The sequence below is a fragment of the Panthera uncia genome, chromosome F2 (assembly GCF_023721935.1).
Source record: "Panthera uncia isolate 11264 chromosome F2, Puncia_PCG_1.0, whole genome shotgun sequence".
In the NCBI taxonomy this organism is placed as follows: domain Eukaryota; kingdom Metazoa; phylum Chordata; class Mammalia; order Carnivora; family Felidae; genus Panthera; species Panthera uncia.
In genome coordinates this window covers 46218525-46234337 of record NC_064812.1, presented here as the reverse complement: position 1 = coordinate 46234337, position 15813 = coordinate 46218525, and positions in this window count along the sequence as shown.

Here is a 15813-nt window from a genome sequence, read left to right as displayed (position 1 = left end):
GATGAGAACCAAGAGAGAATGGTTTGGGGGAAGCCAGAAAAAGGGACGCCACAGCAGTGTCAAAAGTGAATGAAATTGTATATTCCCCAACTTTGATTTCATCTCTAGGATGGTGAAAGCATCGCCTCAGAATTCCTCAAGGTTTTCCATGATTCTGTCTCTACTGCAATCCAGGAACTCTTATGGCTGCTCTTAGATCATATCTTCACAGAGAACTACTGCACTTCTGAGCTCCTCTAGGCCAATATTCCAGTTTCTGACCACAGCAAAGGAAACCTCACATACTAAGAAATTTTTTAATCCTCTATGTATCTATTGGTTTACATAGGAAACACAGACACAAGAAATAGTCTAACAAGCAGTGAAAATAATACCTACAAAGATGTAACCAATGCTGTTTTTAAAGTAAAATCATAGATTTATTTATATTTATTTTTAAAGTTGATTTATTTTGAGAGAGAGAGTGCATGTGTGTGTGAGCAGCGGAAGGAGTAGAGAGACAGAGAAAGAATCCCAAGCAGCCTCCAGGCCCAGCACAGAGCCCAATATGGGGCTCGATCTCACAACCCTGAGATCATGACCTGAGCTGAAATCCAAAGTTGGATGCTCAACCGACAGAGTCACCCAGATGCCCCTAAATTTACAGATTTAAATAGTCCAAATACTATTTTCAAAGAAAAAACTAATGCCCTTAGTCTTCAGGACAACTCAGAATCTAGTCTATGAATCATCTTGAGTTATTTTTGCACTACATGATCATAGAAAATGTTTCAAAGTAGCTACAGATCTTCTAGATCCCTCTTGGAAATTTAGAAATCGGCTACAAGCGAAGTCCTCTTTACCACCTTGTGATTTGACTCAGACACCTACCCATTAGTCTTCATAAGCAAATATATTTGTGTTTAATAAGGATATTCTGCCACTTGGAAAACATAGGCAGCTGAAGAATTTCCAGGATGAGAAGAACATCTTTTTAATAAATGTAACCATTAGAAAACATAGTCAGAATTCTGTGTATGCATTCTAAGCAGGTTACCTAAAATCACAGAATGCCTAGTTAAATTCAGATTTCCAAAAACAACAAACAATTTTTAGTATAAGTATGTCCCATGCAATCTTTGGGACATCTTTCTACTAAAAAAGTACTTGTTGTTTATCTAAAATTCAAATTTAAATGAATGTCTTTTTTTTTTTAATTCGGTGACCTTAGTTCTAGCACAATTAACATATATTCAGTCAAAATATAACTTTTATATTAATATTGTAATTCTAATTTACCCAACAAACTATGACTACCTATGGGGGTAGAACCATCAAAATGACTTTTTGGAATAGCAAAAGATAACAAGGACCAGTGTCCTAGATTGTTCCATGGATATAGATACACACACATACACACACACACACACACACACCCTCTAGAATTTCTAGAAATTACTATAAGGGACTGGGATTTCTAAGTGAGCAAGGAGACTTTAAACTAGAGGTAACTGAATATTAGTATTTATATAACTTCTATTTATACCCTTGGGTTGATGGGGCCTATAACCTTCAAGATACCTATATAGTGTTTTAATGTCTGCCAAATACAACCAATATACACCCTATTTTAATAAATGGCACCCCCATCCATCCAGTTATTCAAACTGGAAATTGTGGATGCATCTCTGATTTATCTCTATTCCTCACCCCTCACATCATGCTAAGTCCTATCAGTTCTACTTAAGTAGCTCAAAATCTGTTCTCTTTGTACATTTGCCACTATCAACACCCACAATGAAGTCCCCATCCTCTCTAACACAGACTTCTGATGAGAGCCAGCTCGTTTGCCTCCCTCCATCTCCTCTAACTCCCAATCAATCCATTTTCTACATTGCCATTGCAGTAATCTTTTAAAAATGAGGTTCTGATGGTGGCCCTTCCTTGTTCGAGGCCCTTTCATGTTCTCTCATTCTTCTTATGATATAGGCCAAAATCTTTAAGCTGGCACTGCATGATTTAGGCTCTTTCTTCCTTGCTGATTTTGGGAAAGCCTTATTAGCTTTACTAGTCACACAGACAAGGATAAATCCCATTATTCCACATTGTCTCAGTACCTGTTTCTCTCCCTCAGGGTCACATCAAATCAACAATTAATTATTTAGGTAATGATGTATGTCATATGTTTGTGTCATTATTGTTTGATGTCTGTCTTCCCTATTAAACTGTAAGCTTCTCATAAGCCTAGTTGTTATCTGTAGTTCTCCCTTACTACATTGCTAGTGCCTAGGCAATGCCTATATTTATGAGACAGAAGAAAAGTATTTACTATATAAATAAAAGAAAGAAATGTGCAAATATTTGTAGATCCCCCATAAGTAGCTATTACAATGGGGATTTGTTCCCACCTAATGCACTTGCATTTCCCAGCAGGGAAGAAGTTGTATTAAAGAGATTTAAAAAAAAAATTTAAGTAGATTTTTATATCCTTTCTAGGAATATTCATTTGAATATTCACACCTTCTTCTCCTGCCAACATGTCTCAAAGTCACACACTGAGAAAAAAAATTCAGAAAATTCTGAGAACAGCTGGTTAGCATATTTCTTGATTTTTTAAAACTTATATAGAAAATAAGTAAAGATAAAGTCATGAAGACCAGGCCTGTGTATCGTCTTTTCAAAGAGGGAAACTGAATATAACCCTTTCAGTTGAGTTTACTTTAAAGAAATCAGTACGTAACAAATTCTAGAAAAAATCTCCTTAGGTAAAGGTTAGAGACTGTCAGGGGACCTCAGTTCCTTTTCCGTTGTTCATTAAGTGAGCTCAAACTAAGGCTATTGAAAGCCATTCAAGCTTGGTGGACCCTGACCATGATTCCAAAAAAGTGGAATTTGTGCACCGGGGAGGAGGAGGGTAAAGAGTCCTATGCTATTTTCAAATCTTGATATTATACTCCCAATTTCTTTGGTTTTATTGCTCATCAGGGCAATTTAAAAGACCAGAATGAGTAAGCAACAAGGCACTGTTTAAATAGATCATTCAAGCTTACGATAAAATCTAATCACTACATCTAATGACAAAGAAAAGGAAATCACTAAAGAAATTATTTCAAGTGTATTAAGAATAATACAATATGCTAAAAGTTAAACAAGTGGCTGCCATTTTATTGGCACTATTTGAACAGATGTAAACAAACAAAACATCTGAAAAGGAGGAAGGCAGTAACTTCTGACACCTTAGACCGTCTAGCATAAAATATATGCTGCCTTATATAAATGGATCTAAAAGAAATTCAGCTAAAACTACTGAAATTAAGACAGCAAGTATATTCATTTTCGAGGACTACCATAACAAAGTACCTCAGACTGGGAGACTTAAACAACGGAAATTCACTTCCTCTCAGTTCTGGAAGCTGGAAGTCTGAGATCAAGATGTGGGCAAGGTTGATTTCCTCTGAGGCCTCTCCCTTGGCTTGCAGATAGCAAGTTATTCTGTGTCTGTCTGTATCCTAATCTCTTCTTATAAGAACAGCAGTCATATTGGATTAAAGCCCACCGGTATAACCTTCTTCTATCTTAACTACCTCTTAGGAATCCCTGTCTCCAAATACAGTCACGTCTGAGGGACTATGGGTTAGGATTTTAATGTTTGAATTTTGAAGGGACATAGTTCAGCCCATAACAAAGCATATCCATTAAAAAAAAAATCTCCTATTGCCCTTCTACTTCTATTTTTTTTAATTGAGGCATAATTCACGTACTGTAAAATTCACCCTTTTAAAATGTACAATTATGTTTAATAGGACTCCTTGGGATGAAAGTCTACATATATTTGCTTCCAGAAGGAATCTGAGTTTTCTTAAGTATGGTTTCATGGAAACCCAGTAGGTTTCAGAAAATGATAAAAGGAATTTAGTTGAGACACTGACAAAATTAAGAGGTGCCATGTATTTTTAGCAGTTGAATAGAATTTTTATACATGTATCAAATTTCAAAATGGTGACTTCTATTATTGCCTTTTAATTTGTTACCTCTTCAAACCAATGGTTTATTTAAAACTTGAAATTCATATATAAGAGTTCATTTCCCAACTCAACCAGATTTATTTAAATGATGGTGGAGCATGGCCAAAAAATTCCCCATCCCCCCACAAGCCCTCCGTAATGGGAAGATGGCACCTGAACAGCTTTCTTCCAGAAGGAAGTACACTGAGGCACTCATGTGTGGAACTGAACCCAAATGCCCCTAAGCATTTGTTTCATAATGATAGGTCCCTGTCCCCCAACTAAAATACCTCTTTGTTAAAACGTAGCTTTTTCCTTTCTCTTTGTGTGATTTGTTTGGAGGTTTCCTGTTCTCCTAAATGATAAACTTTGCTTTTTCTATAATAAAAGAAGTAATATATACTTTCTCCAACAGGAAATCAGATAGTCTATACTCCTTACCCCACCAAACACAAATACACATAGGGAAAGAGAGAGATATGTACATTTAAGGAGGATAAATACTCAGCCTATACAATGATTGTAATCTTTTAAAGAAAAATAGGTACATTACATCTACCTGTAGTAATCTTAAAAAAGTTGTCTAATTTTTTAAATGAAATATATACTCCATTTATATTTGCTGTTTGGTTTTATTAACTGTAACATTTCCATATCTGATAACATTTTGCAGAAAAAAAAAAGTTCCACCAAGTAAGTTGCTCTTACTAGAAAATTAGTAAGTCACATCATAATTTTATTGAGAGTAAAATATATTATTGTAATTCACTAGAATTGCCTTTTCCTTGGTCTAGAAACAAGCTATTACATAGCAGCATCCAATTAATATTTCTTTGTATTTTTCCACAGGCTGTTGGTATTCACACAAGAGTAAAAAGGGGCACTTAAATCAGTGCTATTTTTCTTGATGGCTCCATTGATCCAAAGCCCAATGAAGTCAATAGGATTTTGTCTTTAGCAGAAATGTTGCAATGTTGCATTTACATTATCTCCATGGGAAAATACAGCCAAAAAAAAAAAAAATCTCTTAACTGGCCCAAATGGCTCTATTACTTTCAGACACCCAGCCTGGTTTATTTTAAAACATATTAGAGGTTTCACTAATCTTTAAAGCGAAAATAACAATTTTAACATAATTTAAGTAAAGCTTATAATAGTGCTATAATGCATCAAAAACTCGACTTTTTTTGATATTTTATGAGTTTCCTCCCTTTTTTGAAATATTAATTTTCTTTGGCTTCATGTCACCTCGTTTCCTTTAAAATACTGATACCATACTTCCCCAGTACTCCTGGCTGGGAAATAAAAATAAACCAGTCCTGAAGCCTTTCTTCACTGATTGTCAAGGCAGATCTGATTACACTAGAGGCCTTCCTTCAGTTTCAGGACCGAAGCAAATGCTTCTCTATGTGGAACACCAGTTAGAGTGGCACGCATTTCCTCTGATCTGACTCATCGTCACCGCAAGGTGAGACTATAGGAGAAAATAGGAAATATTCAGAGATGTTTTCTTCTTAACAGCTGAAGTCTTAGTCTTCAAATGATTATCCTGAAGGTGTATCACCTCACAAAAACAATCAGGTCCAGAATCCCACCCATAAACAGGTCTCTCATTTAGGCATCTGGGCTGTAGAATTAGACACATTCCATTTTTTTTCTTTCTTTGGAAAAGTTATTTTCTTTGTGTCTGTCTCAGTATCCTAATCTGTATAGCATCTGTAAGGACTGCTGTGAGGATTAACTACAATGAAACTTTTGAAATACTTCACACACAGTAGCTCAAAAAAAAAAAGAAAAAGTTATTTCTAGAATAACTTTACAATTTGTCCTTGCATAGATAAATCTTTTTTTTTTCTTTTTAATGTACAATAGCCCGAACAACTATTGTCACAGCAACATTTGTTTTCCAGAAAGCCCTTGGTTTAGGGTAATTAGATATTTATTAAATATGACAGTCATCTCTTAACATACACAGAGAGTAGACAATATCTGAATTTAGAGGATTAGACTCACTCAAGAAGAGAACACTACGTGTCAAAAAATAACAGAATATAGCAGAAAAGACCTTGTAAGCTGAGTTTGAACCAACATTCTCAGTGTAATCAGCTAGGTCAAAAGAGAAATAAATTTCATTTTTTTAATCTAGAAACATGTCAACACTATTGCTCATATGTTGAGTCATATATTTAATTTTTCTCTGCTTTTGGAAAAAAGTGTTTTGTTTTCTTTATCACTGTACAATATCTCTTCCCTTTTATTTTTTTCATTTTCTTATTTTATTTACTCACCAGATAAGGCACTAGACAGAACTGAATTATGAAGGTTTTTAGAAGGGACCTCAGTCCAATGAGGAAGGCAGATAGATAAACCTACTTCCTTAGTGGGGACATACACATTGTGTCCTACTGTTTGCCATGGTTTTTATTTCTAATTGTTTTGCTTTGTTTCTCAAGTCCCAGTTTAAAAAACAAACAAACAAACAAAGCTGATTCAATTGTGTTTAAATCAGAGAACAAACTCAAGGTCACTTACCCAGTCACATATTACTATTCTAGTGCTTAGTCAAAGGTTAAAATTGATTGAGGCTGTCAGGACAACTATTACCACTCCAAAAAATAAATTTCCAAGGATTCCTTTTCAGATGCTAAGGAACGACAATTAAGTTATCGATGGCACCATTTCCACCCTCAACAACCATCCCATACCTCAATGGGACTCCTATGCGGCCAATGCATGAGGATCCTTATTCCACTCTTACAGTGACTTCTTTCATTAGAGCAAGTTTCTATGCCAATATACCCTATACTAGATATTGAGGAGGCTTTAAAAAAACGAGTACAATTGGACATTTTTTACAGCTTAGCTACATTATGGCTTATATGATCAGTAGTGTTTAAAACAGGCTTTATACCTTTAAAAGTCAATTCCTTTTTATAAGAAAAAAGAGAAGCAAGATAATATTAATGAAATGCCAGTCCAGGCATAATATATCTTATAAGAAAAAGTGAAGACCAAGACAAAGGTCAGCAAATCGTTCTGTAAATTTAGAGCTAGATAGTAAATATTGTAGGTTTTGGGGGCCACACTGTCTCCGTCACAACTATTCCACTTTGCCATTGTAGCATAAAAATAACCACTGGCAACAAATAAATGATTATGCTGTTGTCCAATAAAACTTTATTGATGGACCCTGAAACTGGAATTTCATATAGTTTTTGTGTCTTGCAATATTCTTCTTCACTTAATATTTTTTCAACCAACTTAAACATGTATACACTATCCTTAGCACAGAAGGTAGAATAAAAATAAGAGGCAGGCCAAATTTGGCCACAGGCCCTCCTTTGCCAAAGCTTGACCCGAGATATAAAGAATTTGCCCAGTCTGAACACAATGAGATCCCTCCTTTCAATAGTCTCTTCATCTTACCTACACCTCTTGCTAGTCCTCTAAAGAAGAGAGATACAGACAGTGATGCGAGAACAAATCATGGGGAAATTGGAAAAATTGCAAGAAAACCCCTAAGAACAAAGGGTACATTTCCAAGTTTCAATGCCTCTTTGGACAGATACATAGTCACAATAGTTAAGAGAAATTGGATAGGTTTTAATCTTTGGGTTCAATTTAGTTTGGAATCAGGTGGAGAATAGATAGGAATCAAGTCTGGATCCAGTAGTATGGATTTCAGCAGGAATTACATGTAAGTACAGTTAAACTATAAATTCAGGAACCAGGGTCATCACCTGTCACCTCATTTTTATGCCACCAACATTTTACCCAGCTGCTACCCATGCCTATATTTCCATCATCTCCAACTCAGATTCCCCCCAATTTTTAAAAGCCATATTAAATACCACCTTTCCATGAACACCTTGTTTCCTCCATACAGAAGAAATAGTTTTCCTCTGTCCTTCAAAATCATCTTACATATTAGTGGAGACACATTATTTCTTGAGATATACAAAAGCCAGGTAGCAGTTAAGCCCTTGAGAAAGGACATCCAAGTGGAAATTAGAGGAAATCAGTACACCAGTGTGACAAATCTGGGTTCAGAACATAAGCTGTAGGTAAGTACTGGAAATTGACCTGAGGTCAAAATATCCCAAGGAAGTTACAAGTTAAGGAATGTTTCAATCAATCTGGATGTTCAGACTGCAGGTGTGACAATGCACTAATAGATCTAAGCCAAAGCTACAACTCCAAAATCAACCAGCCTGCAGCCACAGATCCAGAGATTTTGCTCTTACTAGATAGTAAATAGAGGCTATACAGAGACTACAGTACTAGGCCCCAAGTCATGAAAACTGAGAATAGGGTTCCCAACCAAATAAGGAGTAGTAATTACAATCAAAGAACTAGAACAATTATTACTCCTACTGTTAATTACTACTAACAAGAGTCTTGTGGATTTACACCACACCTACCACTAAATTAGGTGTTTTATGTACATTAGATCATTTGATCGTCAAAATAATTTTATAGGGGAGGTACTATTATTAGCCCAAATTTACGTATAAGAAAACTAATCCCAGAGCTTCAGTGTCTCTCCCGAAGTTAAACAGCACTGGTGTGCTGGAGAAACCCAAGTTTCCTATAAGCCAGTGGAATTAGCCAGATAAATCTGCCCAGGAGAGTGAATGAGAACTGAATGTGTGGTTTATCTCTGATTCACCAGTTTTCAGATGCAACTAAAATGAAGCAGTGGAAGTACCTCAATTGTTTGATTTGCCCCAGGTTTTGGCCATGAATCTTCATTTTCTAAATCCTATTTGTAAGAAAGCCTGGAGATTATGATAGCCAATTAAGATTGGCTTAGAAATTACACCAAACAGGGCCTACTAGTTTGTCCAGTGGGAAAGATTGATATACAAATGAAAGGGAACAATTAAGTAACTGGAATTAAAATAAAAACTTAAAAAAAAAAAGAAAGGGAACAAGACAGGGTTTATACATGAGATGGGTGAGGGAAAGTAAGTATCACGGGATGGTTTGCAGATTTCTGGTTTATAACATTAGATGAGTAGCAGAGACTTTTAAATGAGAAGGAATAGTGAATAGTTTTACATTTCTGAAAGATGCTAAGTAACACAAGAACTGAAGAATTAACATTGATAGCAATTCCACTTCTGGGTATTTATCCATGAATACACAATTGAAAACAGTACTTCAAAAAGATATCTGCATCCCCACATTTATTTCAGCACTACGAACAATAACCAAGATATAGAAGCAACCTAGGCATCATCACTGATGGCTGACTGCCTAAAAAATATATACTAAAATATATATAAACACACACACAATGGAATATTATTCGGCCACAAAAAAGAAGGAAGTCTTGCAATTCGTGACAAGGATAGAGCTTGAGAACATTAGGCTAAGTGAAATAAGTCAGACAGAGAATGACAAAAACTGCATGATCTCATTTTTATGTGGAATCTAAAAACAAAAACTCATAAGAAGTTATCAGAAGTGGAGGGTGTGGGATGAGTAAAATGAAAAGGAGTCAAAAAAATTAACATTAACATTGAATTTTTCCAATTAGAAAGTCATTGGTGACCTTGACTTACACTCTTTTAGTGGACTAATTGGGCCAAAATGCAGAAGTAGTGTGGTCGAAAGCAAAATGGGAGTGGAAATAATGAATAAACTCTCAGAAAGAAGTCTCAAGAATCATACCCGAGGCCACATTTTCTCAAAGTGGACAAACAACATTTCCTCAACGTAGACACTACTGAAAGTAAATATGAGGTTCCTAAAATATTTTTTTTTTACAAATAAAAGCATTCAGAACACATACACTAACTCTTCTACAACTGTGATGTCTCAATTTAGATATTAACTCTTCTAGAAAACCGGTGCTAAGACCTACAAGACTAAACCTTGCTAAACCTGCAAGACCATTGGGAACCCCTCTCATGTATTCCTACCACACCCTGTGATTTACAGCAGTTTAATGCATACTATATTTCATTGAAATATCTTATATCTTTTGTCTCCTTCATAAAGATAATAATATTAATGGTTTCATAGTGTTGCTTAAAAAATAACACTTGGCCCATAGGAAGCACCACATAATGTCAGATGCCTGTTATTATCATTTCATCATGATTACTGGCTGAATGTCAACTACCCTGAAGGAGGGATAGTTTTATCCACGTTACCTAGAAGAAGTATGAGTTTTCAATAAATTTTTGTCAGTTGTTGACGAGTGGGGAAGCAAATTTACAAACTATCAGTTAATAAATACTATAAAGATAAAGTTTGACTTTTGAGAGTATTTTCTATTTTCTCAAAAGGAAAACCATTAGTGACATATAGGATTGCAAAGGACAATATTTCTCACTAGAACTATAAAAATCTCTAATGCTTCAAATATCTGTAGAAATTAGGCAAAGGTAGAAGTAGCCATTAAAACATTTAAATTTTTGCCACTAGAACTTACCTTATCATGAGAAAGCTTCTTTCACAGAGTGGAATTTCTAAAACACTTCAAAAAAAAAGTAGGTGGTTTCATGAATATCTTAAGACATAAACCTTCTGAAGAACAATTTGGCAATATTTATCGGAAGACTTAAAAATGCAGCAATTCCTTTCTAGAAACATCCTCAAACAGTAATAAGAACACGAATACATGTTTGTTTTTAAGGATAATTGTAACAACATGATTTGTAATAGTTAAAGACAGTAAACAGGGACACCTGGGTGGCTCAGTCGGTTAAGCATCCAACTTCAGCTCAGGCCGTGATCTCACGGTTCGTGAGGTTAAGCCCCGTGTCAGGGTCTGTGCTGACAGCTCAGAGCCTGGAGCCTGCTTCGGATTCTGTGTCTCCCTCTCTCTCTGCCCCTCCCCCACTTGTGCTCTGTCTCTCTCTCAAAAATAAATAAAAAATGTAAAAAAAAAAATTTAAAGACAGTAAAGAATCTAATGCCAATAATAAGATTAAATAAATTATTCCACATTTGTACTACGAAACACTGAGCAATTATTTAAATTGATATTTTTATGCCATGTTTATTATAATGAAAGATTTTCATGACATGATAGGCTACAAAACAATATGTAAAGAATAATGCCATTTTTGTTTTATCGAGAGTAGCAATAACAATAGGGAAAGACAAAGAGTATTAGTAAAATGGTAAGCCTAAAAGCTGATAATCTTTCTGCAGTACTTCTCTTTGTATTCTATCCATCATCTGATCCTGTCCTTTCTATTTTTTAAATGTTATCTACACTTACCATTCTCTTCATCATTGTGATAATCTTCACTTAGAAATGGCGTTATTTTTCCTGTTTTTGCAGAAAAACTAATAACTGATGTCTCTGTCCCACTGGTACCCTTCTCAAGCCCACACTCCACAGGGAAGGTAAGAGAATGGTCTTTCTTAAATGCCAGTGTGAATAGCGCATGATGTTTTCAAGGCAAAGTCTATACTCTTTGGTGTCACATATTCAACAATTAAAACTATGATCCCGACCTACTTACCTCTGCAACTCATTTCACATGGTTGCTCTGTCCCTTTACCAGGTGAATTCAAACCAAATTGAACTATTGGCATGTTTCCAAAGTTAACCATGGTCACTTCTGTACGACCCAAAGCAAGATGCTTTATCCACCAGAAACAAGTTGTCTCCTTATCTAGTGGCTATTCATCCTTTGTAGATAAAATCATTGCTGTGTAAAATCTAACTGACTATAGGCTGTTTTGCTAATGAAGGCATTCATTTCAATGATAAACCATAGCTCCACATTCAGAAATGGATAAGGGGCATGGAGACTAAAACTTCAAGGGCTCTGTGTGCTTTTCCATGAAGCTAAACAAGAACCAAAATGAATCAAGCAAATAACCCTTTACTGAATGAACTCAACACATTTCTGATCCTTTGGGTAGGCAAAGAGAGTCCTTATTTGAGAAGGATATTGAGAGTCGATTGTTTTGTATAACATCAAATGTTGATTTGCACTTAGAACCGATAGGACTGGCCAGAAATTGGAGAAGGGAGTCTTGAGAGAAAAATGGAGGTGAGCACTATTGCAGAAGGCCAGAACCGATGGAGGAGACTGACCAGTGAGAAACTGCCAGGTCAGAGTGACCATAGTAGAGGTGGTTGTGTTCTACTTATATCCCCTCTGACAAGAAGATGCAGGTGCTCCCACCCCCACCCCCACCTCTGTGAGCATTGGCTGCTAACAGCTCACAGCGGCACCCTTCTTCTGAAAATCACCTCTTAATTATGGTAGCACCAATACAGAAATGCCTGGGAAGATATACCCTCCTCTCAGAGGTAGCCTGCAGCTGACTAGCACAGAGGTACAAAAAGACTGGTCCTTTGTCCTCAGCAAGGACAGTAGTGTAGTACCATTTTGGTTCTAGACCTCACTATGGGGTCAGTTGAATCCATGTTTTTGCCTAGCTTTTCCCTTTGTCCTATGTCTTCTTTCCCTATGTCCCTTGCTTCTTTCCTGTACAAATTACACTGGAGCCTCTCCCTAATAAATCATTGCCCAGGAAACCTTGTCTCAGGCTCCACTCCTAAGGAACCCAGCCCAAAATAGCGGCCTATGACTTTTCAAGGCTAAGAATGTGAAATACCAAATTTTAAGATGTTTTTATTGCAGAGATGAAAACTCTTCCACTGACCTCATCTTATGAAGATTGTGCTACACACACATACCCATCAAAAGGCACCCTACAAAAATGCCTTCTATAAGTTTTCAGAGGAAATTGAAGATAAATGGCCAAGTTCCACATAGGGTTGGCACAAAACAGAAGGAAGAAAATAGCTACAGTGAAATAGTTCACTGGAGTTAGGAACTCAAAACCAACTAAAAGCACTGGGAATTCATGAAAATTATAGGGAGGGGAAGACTTCACCCAGAAAATGGGAATTGTAGCACATGCATATTGATACTTTCCCCCATATCCCTTAGGCTCACCTCAATTTATCTGCTGCTAGTTCCCAGCATCCTTGCAGCATATGGCTCTTTTAGTCTATCTGAGGGCTTTCTCTAGTACCGCAGAAGCTTGTTCCACCACACACAGGTGAAACCAAGAAGTGCAAGGGAGATAAAGTTCCAAGAGGCAATACTCAACCAAAAAGGGGATGGATAAATACCCTGGCCTCCCTGGCCGAATAGGCGCTCCAAGAATCACCAATAGGACTAAGTCTCAGGTGTCCATACTAATTAACTCATTAACACATGCTCTATTGTTTTTTTTTCTCCCCATTCCTGTCTCATTTCTTCCACTCCGTCACTTGTGCTTCTCGGAATTACCTCCCTAATTTATTTAGGAGGTAATAATAAATTACTGTACCCAAATCCTTGTGTCAGTGTTTTGGGAGAAAATAAAATTTAGGTAGAAATCAAGCCAGTTTTATTTAAATGTGTATTTCCTTGAAGAATTAATTTAAATATCACTTCTCTAGGAAGATTTCTATAGCCTGCTCTCTTCAAAACCTGTGCTTCCTTATTACTCCATGAATAAGTCTAATACATTGGAATAATGTGTGTGTTCTCTCAAGGATTGTGAGTTCCTTGAAGTTAGGAACGGTGTTTTATATCCATCTATATCCTCAGTGCCAAAAGCAGTGCCATTAATTTTGATGACTGTTCCAGTTAGAATTATTTCTTCTGTTAATAACAACTTAAGCCATAAAAGGAGTAGGGGGAGGATTTATTGTATTAAATAAGTAAGGAGTCCAGGCGTAGATATTCAGGCTTATTTTCATTCAAGGCTCAGCTGACAAATGATGGCACCAAAAGTCATTTTCTTTACTTCTTTGGAGATGCTACGTTGAAGTTGGCTCCATTTTCCACCTGATTTCACAAAGACTGCAACAGCAGTAGTTACTAATCTTCTAAGGTACATATCCAAAGAGAAAAACAAAGACTCTTTATCCTAGCACACCCAGAAGAAACATCATTGCATCTTACTGACACTCAGATCACACGACCATCCCTGGCCAATCACTATAGCCATAGGAATGCCATGTGTTAATTGGCTGAGATCTGTGTCGCTTACTTCATGGTTGAACTGGAGGAAGAGCCCCACATAACGCAAAGGACTGAAAAGGGATTGGAGATATTTCCTGGAGGAAAATCGGAAAGTTGTTAGCAGAAGAGAGGAAAATATATGCTAGAAAGCAAATAATAGATGTTTAACTGCAATAAAATAAAAAATGATGAATGGTATTATATTGCAATACCACAGAATTTCTCTGTGATTTCCGCAATTGTATATCATATTTGTATGTGTGTGTGTGTGTGTATACATATGTACATATATACATGTATATATATGCATATGTACATATATATCACTTTACATAATAATATGTATAAAGTGGCAAACTAAAAGAATCATTTTAGTCTGGAAAGTTCTATCTTGCTTGATTAGAGCTTTCTTTGTTTCCTTACTCAGGCTCAGTGCTATCGTCTGCTTGAGTGGATAGGAACATTTGTTTTAATAAAAACTTGCTTAATACTTGGAACTATGACAACATATTTAAATTTATTTCTCGGACAAGACTGGGTGTAACCTCCAGGGAATAGATTTGCCCCATTAACTAGAGCTCTCATCGACTTCAAATATGGAGAGAGTTGATGTTCTGAGAATGAGTGTTAATAGGTGCTGAAAGAATGGGCACAATTTAATGTTTATAACAAATACAGGAGACTATAATGTGAAAATGTGTCCAGGGAAATCCAACACTTCTTCTGTGGTGTGTATTCTACCAGTTAGAGCATTAGAGAAATTAGTATTGTAGTTAAAGTGGAAAATAAAATCTCACCTTAGTTATAGTCCCATTCTTTAGATTTCAAAATTAAATGAAAAATTCTTATTGGATAAAATAGTATTCAACTACACTATAATCTCATGAGATTCTTGTGGACATGGAGAGAAAATGGCAATTAAAAAAAAAAAAAAACAAACACCGGGGATAATATACATTGGATTTGTTAAAGAAAGACTTACAAAAACAATCCTAAACAATAAAGAAATCCCTTTAAATAGCAAGAGGCCTAGTACAGTTTAGGCCATGTATTATTCTTATATTTTTCATATATATATTCTTTTCAGAAATGTATCCTAAAATACCCAAAAGTGAGAGTAATGAAAGAAAACTTAGCCTGTTTTATGAGTTTCACTCATGTCTCCTTTTTCTTCACCCCATAAGTGCTGGTAAGCCTTCCCACACATTCCTGGAGTGCAAAGCTGGGTCTGGCACTTTCTGATTCCATATGCTTCTATGCACTAAAAATCAGTAAGGATGAAGCTTTATCATCTTCCGCATAAATTAGGGGTGTGATTTGCCAATATGACTGGGCACTAGTCCAGCTGTCTTGAAAAATCAAGAAAAGGAAGTGAAGAAAGTTGTTTTTTTTTTTTTTCTATCTCAACCTGGGAAGGGAAGACACAAGTTCAAACTAAATGGAATCATTTAGTATTTCAGACCCAAAGTACTAAAGTATCTGTGACTTTATGGGAGAAGGAAGAGATCCTTGCTTAAGTTATGGCCACTGCTGGAGATCATTTGATGATATAGTCTATGCCTTGTCAAGGATATTGCCAAATTTTAAACCCAGGTTTCTTGGTCATTGAGCAGAGTAGGGTGCAGAAAGTGAAGGAGGAATGTTCGAGATACAGCATCATTCTCCCTTTGGTTTTTGTATTCCTTAAGCATTATGCCCAAATATATGCATATAAAACTTAGGTAACCTATCACATGAAGAGTCAAATATAGCTGTCATTGAGGACGAAGTCCTAGATATGGAGCACAGGAGAGCTCTAAACCAGGAGAACCCAGAGTTGCGGGCACAGAAAAAAA